This window comes from Dendropsophus ebraccatus, chromosome 13 (assembly GCF_027789765.1).
Source record: "Dendropsophus ebraccatus isolate aDenEbr1 chromosome 13, aDenEbr1.pat, whole genome shotgun sequence".
Taxonomy (NCBI): domain Eukaryota; kingdom Metazoa; phylum Chordata; class Amphibia; order Anura; family Hylidae; genus Dendropsophus; species Dendropsophus ebraccatus.
The window spans coordinates 25,457,715-25,471,721 of record NC_091466.1 but is presented as its reverse complement, the minus strand read 5'-3'; positions in this window follow the sequence as shown (position 1 = coordinate 25,471,721).

Genomic DNA, 14,007 nt, shown 5'->3' with positions numbered 1-14,007 from the left:
CCCCAAAACTATATACTACAGGTATACAGGACCTCCACCAACTATATACTTCAGGTATACAGGACCTCCACTAACTATATACTACAGGTATACAGGACCCCAAACTATACACTACAGGTATACAGGACCCCAAAACTATACACTACAGGTATACAGGAACTCCACCAACTATAAACTACAGGTATATAGGACCCCAAACTATACACTACAGGTATACAGGACCTCAAAACTATACACTACAGGTATACAGGACCTACACCAACTCTATAATACAGGTATACAGCACCTTCACCAACTCTATACTACAAGTATACAGGACCCCAAATATACTACAGGTATACAGGAACTCCACCAGCTATATACTACAGGTATATAGGACCCCAAACTATACACTACAGGTATACAGGACCTCCACCAACTCTATACTATAGTTATACAGGACCCTCAAACTATTTACTACAGGTATACAGGACCCCCGAACTATATACTACAGGTATACAAGACCTCCACTAATTATACACTACAGGTATCCAGGACCCTCAAACTATAAACTACAGGTATACAAGACCTCCACCAACTATACATTACAGGTATACAGCACCAACTATATACTACAGGTATAAAGGCCCCCTGAACTATACAGTACAGGTATACAGGACCTTCACCAACTGTACACTGCAGGTATACAGGACCTCCCTCAACTATACACTACAGGTATACAGCCCCCCCAAATACACACTAGAGGTATACAGGACCCCCCCAACTATACACTATAGGTATACAGCCCCCCCAACTATGCACTACAGATATGCGAGACCCCTAAAAACTATACATTGTGGGTATACAGAACCCCTCCAACTATGCACTGCAGGTATACACTAATTCCACTGATTAACTCAGATGAAACAATACCTTTAGCTTGGCCTCCTGGGCACCTTAGAACAAATCTAATTAACACACTGACACTTTATACCCGGGCAGCTATACCGCTATACTGTGCTGGATAACACTGCCATACCAGACCTGACCAATACCGCCATACTGTGCTGGATAACACTGTCATACCAGACCTGACCAATACCGCCATACTGTGCTGGATAACACTGCCATACCAGACCTGACCAATACCGCCATACTGTGCTGGATAACACTGTCATACCAGACCTGACCAATACCGCCATACTGTGAATGGATAACACCGCCACACCAGACCTGACCAATACCGCTATACTGTGCTGGATAACACTGTCATACCAGACCTGACCAATACCGCCATACTGTGACTGGATAACACTGCCATACCAGACCTGACCAATACCGCCATACTGTGCTGGATAACACCATCATATCAGACCTGACCAATACTGCCATACTGTGACTGGATAACACCACCATACCAGACATGATCAATACCGACACACTGTGACTGAATAACACTGCCATACGGGTAAATACAACCCTGCAGGTATACAGGACACTACAGGTATAAAGGGTCCCAAAACTATACACTACAAGTGCACAGGACCTCCACAAAACTATATACTACAGGTATACAGGACCCCAAACTTTACACTACAGGTATACAGGACCCCAAAACTATATACTACAGGTATACAGGACCTCCACCAACTATATACTTCAGGTATACAGGACCTCCACCAACTATATACTATAAGATGCAAGAGCCAAAACACGTCCCTTGTTCAGTAAAAAAAATTCCATTTGTATCTACCTGTTGTTTAGAGTGCTCTCTATTAGCCCTATCACTGCAATCCCAGGACCTTGCCAATCTGGTCATCTGCGCGATCATTTCAAAGGGAGTATTGTGCTATCTGGTGTAATCCAAGTCAGGGTCCATTTGTCCATTCATGAGGCAGGAGCAGTTGGTGATGGAGGAGGAGCCTGACAGTGATGGGGAAGGGCCTGTGAGTGAGGGAGGAGGGACCTGTCATTGATTAGGAAGAGGCAATCAGTGATGGAAGAGAGGCCTGTGAGTGAGGGACGTGTAGTCAGTGATAGAGGAGAGGACTGTTATTGATGAGGGAGGAGTATTCAGTAATGGAGGAGGGGCCTGTTTGTAAGGGAGGAGCAATCAGTGATGGAAGAGGGGCCTGTAAGTGAGAGAGGAGCAGTCAGTGATGGAGGAGAGGCCTGTGGGGGAGGAGCAGTAAGTGATGAGGGAGGAGCAGTCAGTCATGGAGAAGGGGCCTGTAAGTGAGAGAGGAGCAGTCAGTGATGGAAGAGGGGCCTGTATGTGACAGAGGAGCAGTCAATGATGGAGGAGGGGCCTGTGAGTGAGGCAAGAGCAGTCAGTGATGAGGGAGGAGCAGTCAGTGATGGAGGAGTGGCCTGTGAGGGAGGAGCAGTCAGTGATGAGGGAGGAGCAGTCAGTGATGGAGGAGGGGCCTGTGAGGGAGGAGCAGTCAGTGATGAGGGAGGAGCAGTCAGTGATGGAGGAGGGGCCTGTTTGTAAGGGAGGAGCAGTCAGTGATGGAGGAGGGGCCTGTAAGTGAGAGAGGAGCAGTCAATGATGGAGGAGAGGCCTGTGAGGGAGGAGCAGTAAGTGATGAGGGAGGAGCAGTCAGTCATGGAGGAGGGGCCTGTAAGTGAGAGAGGAGCAGTCAGTGATGGAAGAGGGGCCTGTATGTGACAGAGGAGCAGTCAATGATGGAGGAGGGGCCTGTGAGTGAGGCAAGAGCAGTCAGTGATGAGGGAGGAGCAGTCAGTGATGGAGGAGTGGCCTGTGAGGGAGGAGCAGTCAGTGATGAGGGAGGAGCAGTAAGTGATGGAGGAGGGGCCTGTTTGTAAGGGAGGAGCAGTCAGTGATGAGGGAGGAGCAGTCAGTGATGGAGGAGGGGCCTGTCATGAGGGAGGAGCAGTCAGTGATGGAGGAGGGGCCTGTGAGGGAGGAGCAGTCAGTGATGAGGGAGGAGCAGTCAGTGATGGAGGAGGGGCCTGTGAGGGAGGGAGGAGCAGTCAGTGATGAGGGAGGAGCAGTTAGCGGTGGATGCACCCTAAGCTTATGCTTGAATACACCATATTAAACACCCATAAAATGTTGCTAAATATCACCAATATTCACTTGTTTCTGAGCAATCTTAGTGATAAATGATCAGTTATAACAAAGGAGAATATTAACAATAAAACCATCATTAATCATAAACTGTGATGCTGTAAAATTATTGTTATGTGATCAGGACTAATGAGTGTAAATGCTGCACATAGTGACACTGATATACTGCATTGCTGCCAGCTACAGAGCCGGCTCATCTGTAAGAGAAAGTAAAGATGGAGAACAAACACTATATATATTGATTTATGTTTGTCCCGCTCCCCCCACACCGGGTGCTGCAAGTGGCTTTATTAAGTGCCAGTTCACACAAAAGTGGTGGAATATACGCCTGCCTCAGTGTCACACAGTGTGTCTATGGGATGGCTTGTGGACATGTCAATTCTTTGAGCGGAGAGCAGTGGAAGTGGAGGCACACAAGCCATCCCATTGACACGATGAGGCAGGCGGGATTCGGCAACTTTGCCTCCGTGTGAGCTTTCCCTAATTGTGAGCGCTCCTGATGAAGAAATTCAGCACTGACAGTGGCAGCAAGGAGCCAATGGCTGCTCCCTTTCACGGCGCTCAGCGCACGACTGGCATCACGTGTGCTGTGCTGAAGAAAGCTGAGATGCTAGGCATCAATGGTATCAAGGAAACCAACACATACTAGACATCACTAATATCCAGGCAACAACAAGTACTAGGAATCACTGGTATCCAGGAAACAACAGCTACTATACATCACTAGTATCAAGGCAACAACAAGTACTAGGAATCACTGGTATCCAGGAAACAACAGCTACTATACATCACTAGTATCAAGGCAACAACAAGTACTAGGAATCACTGGTATCCAGGCAACAACAGGTACTAGGCACCACTGGTATCCAGGCAACAAAAGGTACTAATCACCTCTGGTATCCAGGCATCCCCAGGTCTAAGGAATTACTGGTATCCAGGCAACCACAGGTACTAATCATCACTGGTATCCAGGCAACCACAGCTCTACGGCATCACTGGTATCCAGGCAACCATAGGTACTCTGGCAGTTTTAAGCCCTACTCCCCTCCTCCCAGTAATATCAGCAGTGACTCCTCTCACCTCCCCTTCTAGTGGTATCTCTCCTCCCCCCCGCCACCACCCCTTTTCCTATTCTCAGCACCAGGACAGGACAGGGTTGTCTCCCTGGTCACCCATTACCCTGAAAGAGGGAGTCTCTTCTCTTCTCCAGCAGCTCCCCTGTGCTCCATATTCAGTTACACCGCCCCCTAGGTAAAGGACCTGGGAGACCATGGTCATGTGACCAATGATCATGACATCATCACAGGTCCTTAACATACTTTTAGGTTTGCGTCTAAATCCAAGTAAATCTATGTACCCTGTCCATTCCCTCACTTGGAAATAGCTTACTCAGTGTGAGGATGCTAAATCCAAGTGGATCTATGTACCCGGTACTTCTGCTCTTTTATAACATGGATCTCTGAACCTGGTATATCTGCTCTTTTCTAATGTGGATCTATGTACCTGGTATATCTGCTCTTTTATAACATGGATCTATGTACCCGGTACTTCTGCTCTTTTATAACATGGATCTATGTACCCGGTACTTCTGCTCTTTTATAACATGGATCTATGTACCCGGTACTTCTGCTCTTTTATAACATGGATCTATGTACCCGGTACTTCTGCTTTTTTATAACATGGATCTATGTACCCGATACTTCTGCTTTTTTATAACATGGATCTATGTACCCGGTACTTCTGCTCTTTTATAACATGGATCTATGTACCCGGTACTTCTGCTCTTTTATAACATGGATCTATGTACCTGGTACTTCTGCTCTTTTATAACATGGATCTATGTACCTGGTATATCTGCTCTTTTATAACATGGATCTATGTACCCGGTACTTCTGCTCTTTTATAACATGGATCTATGTACCTGGTACTTCTGCTCTTTTATAACATGGATCTATGTACCCGGTACTTCTGCTCTTTTATAACATGGATCTATGTACCCGGTACTTCTGCTCTTTTATAACATGGATCTATGTACCCGGTACTTCTGCTCTTTTATCACATGGATCTATGTACCTGGTACTTCTGCTCTTTTATAACATGGATCTATGTACCCGGTACTTCTGCTCTTTTATAACATGGATCTCTGTACCTAGTACATTTAATCACTTGCAAATAGCTTATTCAGTGTGAGAATGTGGAATAATGGACGGCATAGTGGGTCTATGTACCTGGTACATTACTCACTTAGATTTAGCTGTCACACTAAGTCATCTATTTGCAACTGGGATAATGGACCTCATAGTGAGTAGATCCAAGTACAATAGCCCACTTGGAGTGAGAGTAATGGCCTTATTACACAGCCACCATTATTGCGCATTCACACAATGGAATCCGGGCGGATAAGCTCCGGTGGATTCCATGTGCGCCCCCACTTGAACATCTGGGCGTCCCATAGATTTTATTCTATGCTACATTCCGCCATCTGCAATTCTTTTTGGGGCAGACATCGGAATCTGCCTGTGCACAAAATTCACAGGAGCTCATCCGTAGTGTGAACTAGCCCTTAAGGTGCAAGCGAGTGTTCCTTGCTCGCTGTCTGAGCTATTACACACAGACAGCGAGCAGGAAAGGGAAGGATGGTGCAGGGAGCGGATGTCTAGATGATCAGATTGTCCGGGCAGCCCATAGAAGATAGCAGCGGTCTGCTGCCACCACCCCTATTACACGGACCAACGGCCAGCAGACCATTGCTATCATTTCAATTTAGCCCGTTGAAAGACAACGATCAGCCGACATTATGTCAGCTGATCGGACAGTGGTGGGTTACACAGGTAGGTAATGTATTAGCCGGGCAGCGGTGGGGTATGTGGGCAGGTAATGTATTAGCCGGGCAGCGGTGGGTTACGTGGGCAGGTAATGTATTAGCCGGGCAGCGGTGGGGTACGTGGGCAGGTAATGTATTAGCCGGGCAGCGGTGGGTTACGTGGGCAGGTAATGTATTAGCCGGGCAGCGGGGGGTACGTGGGCAGGTAATGTATTAGCCGGGCAGCGGTGGGTTACGTGGGCAGGTAATGTATTAGCTGGGCAGCTGGGGGTTACGTGGGCAGGTAATGTATTAGCCGGGCAGCTGGGGGTTATGTGGGCAGGTAATGTATTAGCCGGGCAGTGGTGGGTTATGTGGCATGCATCCTCACTTAATCTCCTGGGGGCCACATTGTTCAGTCTGGCACACAAAGGGTTAAGTGTGAATGCTATGCATCCTAACTTAACCCCTTGTGTGGAATACTGTAAGCAGCATCTGCCAAAATGCTGCATACTGTAATGTGCGGAACACCTGTCACAATGATGGGCGTTCTGCTCCTGGCCTTTTTTTGTGTGTGTTTTATTTTTCAGTTATCAGTATCCAGAGGACTGCCTTGGATTAGGTGGACTTTGGCTATGACCAGGTGTGGGGTGTGGGGGGTGGGGGGTGGGGGTGTTCTTTTTTGAATAATAGATGTTTCTCTATTGTATTGTTCTATTTTTTTATTTTTTTTTAATTTCAGGCTTAGTAGTGGAGGCTGTCTGATAGACGGCATCCATTTCTAAGTCAGTGCCTAGTGTCATTCGGTATAAAATGGCTAACACTACTCCCACCCAATATTACCCCTATACCCACTGGGGACAGCCGGGTACCACTAATCCCAAAGTGTCAAAATTGGCCTGCTACCACCCAGTCCAGGAGCGCCAAATTTGACGTTCTGGGACTATTGGTACCCGGCTCTTCCCAGTACCCCAATGCGTTGGGTATTTGGGTAATAATGGGGGGGGGGGGGAAGGTTTAATGTTAGCCATTTTATACCGGCTAAAACTAGGCCCCGACTTAGCAATGGATGCCATCTATCAGAAAGCTTCCACTACTAAGCATAAAATAAAACACAATGCAATAGAGAAAGACCCTTCTTTCACCATTTTATTAAAAACAAACAAACAAAGAAAACGCTGGTCATCAATGTAGTCCACCAAATCCAACATAATCATCTGGATATCAATATATGAAAAACAAAAGTGAAAAACACACACAAAAAAAAGCGCCCAAGAGCAGAACACTCATAACGCAGCCTGTCCTAGATGACATATTATAAGACAGCTCATATTCCCCCATATTATTACATATACATGGCCCCAGCTGTGCTGTTCTTTTCCTGGGTAGGGGGGCTTCATAAACAACCAGCTGATGGGCCCTAACATCACAGAATAGGTTCCTGGCTACCTCTATGTACACTAACCGGTAACAATGTTGTCAGTAGTTTTCCCACGTACGTCATCCACAAGTCCCTTCTCGTGGGTCCTGAACTTCATCAGTTCATACATAGCATATGCAACAATGCAATCTGAAATACAAAATCACAGCAGTCTATAGATGCTCTATATACCTCACATAGTACTGACTATATACACGGCTGAAGATACCTATAGTAACAGCATAGTAACAAGATGTAGCAGCCTAAAACCTATACAGCATATACATTTCAGGAGTATGAAGAGAATTGGCTGAATGTTGTTGCTGACATGACGGCCATGTTGGATGTTACTCAGGTAGGATAGAGCTATTAACCCCTTACGGACAGAGCCAATTTAAATTTTTGCGTTTTCGTTTTTTCCTCCTTGTGCTGAAAAGGCCATAGCACTTGCAATTTTTCACCTAGAAACCCACATGAACCCTTATTTTTTATGCCACTAATTGAACTTTGCAATGATAGGCTGACTTTTTTCAAAAAGTACACTGCAAAACCAGAAAAAAAATTATTGTGTGGTGAAATTGAAAAAAAACAACGCATTTTGTTTATTCGGGGGGTATTTGTTTTTACGCCGTTCACCCTGGGGTAAAACGGACTTGTTATATATATATTTCTCAAGTCTTTACGATTACAACGATATGTAACATGTATAACTTTTATATTATGCGATGGCTTGTAAGGCCTGTAAAAAATTCAAACCATTGTTAACAAATATATGTTCCTTAAAATGGCTCTATTCCCAGGCTTATAGCGCTTTTATCCTTTGGTCTATGGGGCTGTGTGAGGTGTAATTTTTTGCGCCATGATGTGTTCTTTCTATCGATACCTTGATTGCGCATATGCAACTTTTTGATCGCTTTTTATTACAATGTTTCTGGTTTGATGGCGACCAAAACTTTTTGCACTTTGGGATTTTTTTGCACTTATGCCGTTTACCGTGCGAGATCAGGAATATGATAAATGAATAGTTTGGGAGATTACGCACGCAGCGATAACAAACAAGTTTATTTATTTATTTTTATTTATAACATGGGAAAAGGGGGGTGATTCAAACTTTTATTAGGGGAGGGGGCTTTTTATTAACAACAACATTTTTTTTTTTTTTTACACTTATACTAGAAGCCCCCCCTGGGGTTAGGGTTACTTCTAGTATAAGTACACTGATCTCTCATTGAGATCTACACTGTATAGTTATACAGCATAGATCAATGAGATAGGCACTGGATTGCTTTCGGCTGCCGCAGCCGGAAGCAATCGAGTGCCGAGCCGGGATCAGCACCGCAGCCGGAATCAGCTGCCGCAGCCGCAAGCAATCGAGTGCCGAGCCGGGATCAGCACCATTACGTCGCAAACACCCGGCAGGTACAGACGTGTGGATCCACCCCACTAGACAACAGGGATCGGCTGCAACTAGTAATCAGATGCAGCTGTAAACTTTGCAGCGGGCATGGCGATCGGAGCGTGCCCGCTAATAGCCGTGGTCCTGGGCTACAGGCGGCACCCGGGACCGCGGTGGTTCAAAACGGGGTCGCCGTGTGGCCCCGCTGTGAACTCCCTTAACGACCACAAGGCTTAAATATATGCCCTGTGTCGTTAAGGGGTTAATACACAGAACGATAATTGTTAGTTAAAAATCGTTAATATGATCGTTATTGCGATCGTAACTATGATCGTTTATTCCGTCTGATCCCAGAAAAACAATGAACAATGTGCAATTACACTGAACGATTAGTGAAAAAATGCGGAACTTGAGCGAACGAATGTGGAATTACAGCGAACGATTAGCGAACAATTAACGATAATTTTAGGTTCAGATCTAAATCAATGATCAACGACATACGAACGATTTTTCGATTGTTGCCTGCAATTACACAGAACGATTTAACGATTTTTCGCACGGCCCTTTTACACAGAAAGATTATCTGACAGATTATCTGCCAAAGATTTGAAGCCAAAACCAGGAACAGACTATAAACAGAGATCAGGTCATACAGGAAAGCCTGAGATTTCTCCTCTTTTCAAATCCAGTCCTGGCTTTAGCTTCAAATCTTTGGCAGATAATCTGTCAGATAATCTTTCTGTGTAAAAGGGCCCTTTGAGGCTGAGAGCGGCCACAGCTGCTGACCCACATTCACCCATAACAGAGACTTGTATGCTCCAAGCAGAAGAGATAACTTACATGTCATCTGTAGTGTCAAATGGGGCTAAACTGCAATACTAGGCTCAGCCTACGAACAAAGGTGTATTATATTCCGTGAGCTGCACTCACTATTCTGCTGGTGGGGTCACTGTGTACAGTACATACGTTACATTACTGATCCTGAGTAACATCCTGTATTAGGCTATGTTCACACAACGTATGTTTCTGTAAAAGTACGGCAGTTGATGAAATCGGCAACAACGGGCCTACTTTGTACGGAAACATACCTTGCCTTTTCTTCTATGGGATCTATGGGATCTCGGCCGGAGCATATACACATACGATCGGTCCCGGCTGGGATCCCTCGCGGTGCTGCAAAGAACTGACATGTCAGTTTTCTGTGGCCACTATTCAGTGAGTAGCAGCCGTAGGAAACCATATCAGTTCACACAATGAAGTGAGCGGCCCCGGCCGCAAGCTTCATTATGTGCTGTGGGGAGTTCTGATGCGGGCACGCATGGATGCGCCCGCATCAGAACGCTGCAGCGCCAAAGATCTTTTCAGAGACCGGCCGGGTCACAGAACGGCCGGTCTGTTCCAGGGTATGAACATGGCTTTATACTGCAGAGTTGCACTCACTATTTTGCTGGTGAGGTAACTGTGTACTTACATTACTTATCCTGTACTGATCCCGAGTTATATCCTGTATTATACCCCAGAGCTGCACTCACTATTCTGCTGATGGGGTCACTGTGTATATAACACACAAAAACACAGAAAAATGCAACAGCTCACCGCAATGCCAAGATACAGACCCACTACAGACATGGAAATAGTTAAAAGCAGCCCCCCCAAACTGCCAAAAAAAAACTTCCACAAAAATAATGAGGCTCTTGGTTACCACTTGAAAATGGTGTAAACTACCTCACCACGTTACGGTGGCCTCATACCGGGGCAGTCCTACATTGTGTACATACATTACATAACTGATCCTATACTCATCTTGAGTTGCATCCTGTATCATACCCCAGAGCTGCACTCCCTATTCTGCTGGTGGGGTCACTGTATACATAAATTACATTACTGATCCTGTACTGATCCTGAGTTACATCCTGTATTATAAAAATTATTCCTGCTGGCTATGGTGGAAAGGAGTCAGATCACACATGAGATGTATGGGGCCCTGCAGACCAGCCATACCCCAGTAGTCCCTGTCCACCCCAGTAGTGCCTGTAATGGAGAACTGAACATGGAGCAATAGAAGAAGGTGACTGGTCTGATGGGTCAGAATCTCCATTATGTGCACAGCCGGGTGTGTGCTCATCCCTTTCCTGGGGTATAGATGGCACCAGTATTCACTATGGGAAGAGGATAGAGCTTTTTAGGACCAGGGAGCGACCTGATATTTCCTGGCAGAAGGTATGCTGAGCTTTGTAGTACCTCCCCATGAGCCTGTAGTTATAAATCTCTGCTACTCTGCTTCTCTATAGGGATTCAGCACTTGGAGCTGTCCGGAGAGCTGGTGCTGAAATCAGGTCTTACTCACCTCTCAGGACTCTGCAGGATCACTGTCCTCCAGCCACCAAAACTATCGCTTTCTGTTCACATTTGTGCATTTTATTACATTAAAATTTAAAAATATTACCAAAAATGCAACATTTGATCACAGTTACATCCTGTATTATACTCCAGAGCTGCACTAACTATTGTCTCATATGACTGTATCTATGTGAATCGACCCCAACAGTAAGATTGTAGGTTTGTGAGCTCAGTGTATACAAATGTATGATCACTATTAATATCAGTCATGATGTGTCTTCAGTTAGTGCCCCCTAGTGGTGGCCGCAGATGATAAGAATTTTATTGTTGAAAAAAATTTAGAGCTGTAAGCCAAATAAAGGAAGATATGAGAAGTTATATGAATAGTAGGAGACTGCTCTGGATGTCTCATCTGTATTAACATTAAGAAACTAGATTTGCATTTCCAGGAAAATACATAGTGCTTGAAAAGAGCGCCCCTTTACCAGTGACTTCCCTTTAAGAGAAACTTGGATCCCATTCCTTTAAGAGCGACATGGGTCCCGTCCCTATAAGATGGACTTGGGTCCCATACCTTTAAGAGCTACATGGATCCCTTTAAGAGCGACTTGGATCCCTTTAAGAGTGACCTGGGTCCCTTAAAGGGACCCAGGTCGCTCTTAAAGGGACCCAGGTCGCTCTTTAAATGGAATCATTTCGCTCATAAAGGGACCCAAGTCGCTCTTAAAAGGGACCCAGGTCGCTCTTAAAGGGACCCAGGTCGCTCTTAAAGGCACCCATTTTGCTCTTAAAGGGACATATTTCGCTCTTAAAGGGACCAAGGTCTCTCTTAAAGGGACCGATTTATCTCTTAAAGGGACATATTTTGCTCTTAAAGGGACCCATTTTGCTCTTAAAGGGACACATTTCGCTCTTAAAGGGACATATTTCGCTCTTAAAGGGACCAAGGTCGCTCTTAAAGGGACCAAGGTCGCTCTTAAAGGGACCGATTTTGCTCTTAAAGGGACATATTTCGCTCTTAAAGGGACCCAGGTCGCTCTTAAAGGGACCGATTTTGCTCTTAAAGGGACATATTTCGCTCTTAAAGGGACCCAGGTCGCTCTTAAAGGGACCGATTTTGCTCTTAAAGGGACATATTTCGCTCCTAAAGGGACCCAGGTTGCTCGTAAAGGGACCCAGGTCGCTCTTAAAGGGACCCAGGTCGCTCTTAAAGGGACCCAGGTTGCTCTTAAAGGGACCCATTTTGCCCTTAAAGGGACATATTTTGCTCTTAAAGGGACCAAGGTCGCTCTTAAAGAGACCCATTTTGCTCTTAAAGGGACCCAGGTCGCTCTTAAAGGGACCCAGGTCGCTCTTAAAGGGACATATTTTGCTCTTAAAGGGACCCAGGTTGCTCTTAAAGGGACCCATTTTGCTCTTAAAGGGACATATTTCGCTCTTAAAGGGACCCAGGTCGCTCTTAAATCGACACAGGTCGCTCTTAAAGGGACCCAGGTTGCTCTTAAAGGGACCCATTTTGCCCTTAAAGGGACATATTTCGCTCTTGAAGGGACCGAGGTCGCTCTTAAAGGGACCGATTTTGCTCATAAAGGGACATATTTCGCTCTAAAAGGGACATATTTTGCTCTTAAAGGGACCCATTTTGCTCTTAAAGGGACCCAGGTTGCTCTTAAAGGGACATATTTCGCTCTTAAAGGGACCCATTTTGCTCTTAAAGGGACATATTTTGCTCTTAAAGGGACCAAGGTCGCTCTTAAAGGGACCGATTTTGCTCTTAAAGGGACCCATTTTGCTCTTAAATGGACATAATTTGCTCTTAAAGGGACCCATTTTGCTCTTAAAGGGACCCAGGTCGCTCTTAAAGGGACCCAGGTCGCTCTTAAAGGGACATATTTTGCTCTTAAAGGGACCCAGGTCGCTCTTAAAGGGACCCAGGTTGCTCTTAAAGGGACCCATTTTGCCCTTAAAGGGACATATTTCGCTCTAAAAGGGACATATTTCGCTCTTAAAGGGACCCATTTTGCTCTTAAAGGGACCCAGGTCGCTCTTAAAGGGACCCAGGTCGCTCTTAAAGGGACCCATGTCGCTCTTAAAGGGACCCAGGTCGCTCTTAAAGGGACCCAGGTCGCTCTTAAAGGGACATATTTCGCTCTAAAAGGGACCCAGGTCGCTCTTAAAGGGACACAGGTCGCTCTTAAAGGGACCCAGGTTGCTCTTAAAGGGACCCATTTTGCACTTAAAGGGACATATTTCGCTCTAAAAGGGACATATTTCGCTCTTAAAGGGACCCATTTTGCTCTTAAAGGGGCTCAGGTAACTCTTATAGGGGCCCAGGTCACTCCTAAACGGACCCATTTCGCTCTTAAAGGGGCCCAGGTCGCTCTTAAAGGGACCCATTTTGCTCTTAAAGGGACACATTTCGCTCTTAAAGGGACATATTTCGCTCTTAAAGGGACATATTTCGCTCTTAAAGGGACCGATTTATCTCTTAAAGGGACATATTTTGCTCTTAAAGGGACCCATTTTGCTCTTAAAGGGACACATTTAGCTCTTAAAGGGACATATTTCGCTCTTAAAGGGACCAAGGTCGCTCTTAAAGGGACCGATTTTGCTTTTAAAGGGACATATTTCGCTCTTAAAGGGACCCAGGTCGCTCTTAAAGGGACATATTTTGCTCTTAAAGGGACCAAGGTCGCTCTTAAAGGGACATATTTTGCTCTTAAAGGGACCCAGGTCGCTCTTAAAGGGACCCATTTTGCTCTTAAAGGGACCCAGGTTGCTCTAAAAGGGACATATTTAGCTGTTAAAGGGACCCATTTTGCTCTTAAAGGGACATATTTCGCTCTTAAAGGGACCCAGGTCGCTCTTAAAGGGACCGATTTTGCTCTTAAAGGGACATATTTCGCTCTTAAAGGGACCCATTTTGCTCTTAAAGGGACCCAGGTCGCTCTTAAAGGGACCCAGGTCGCTCTTAA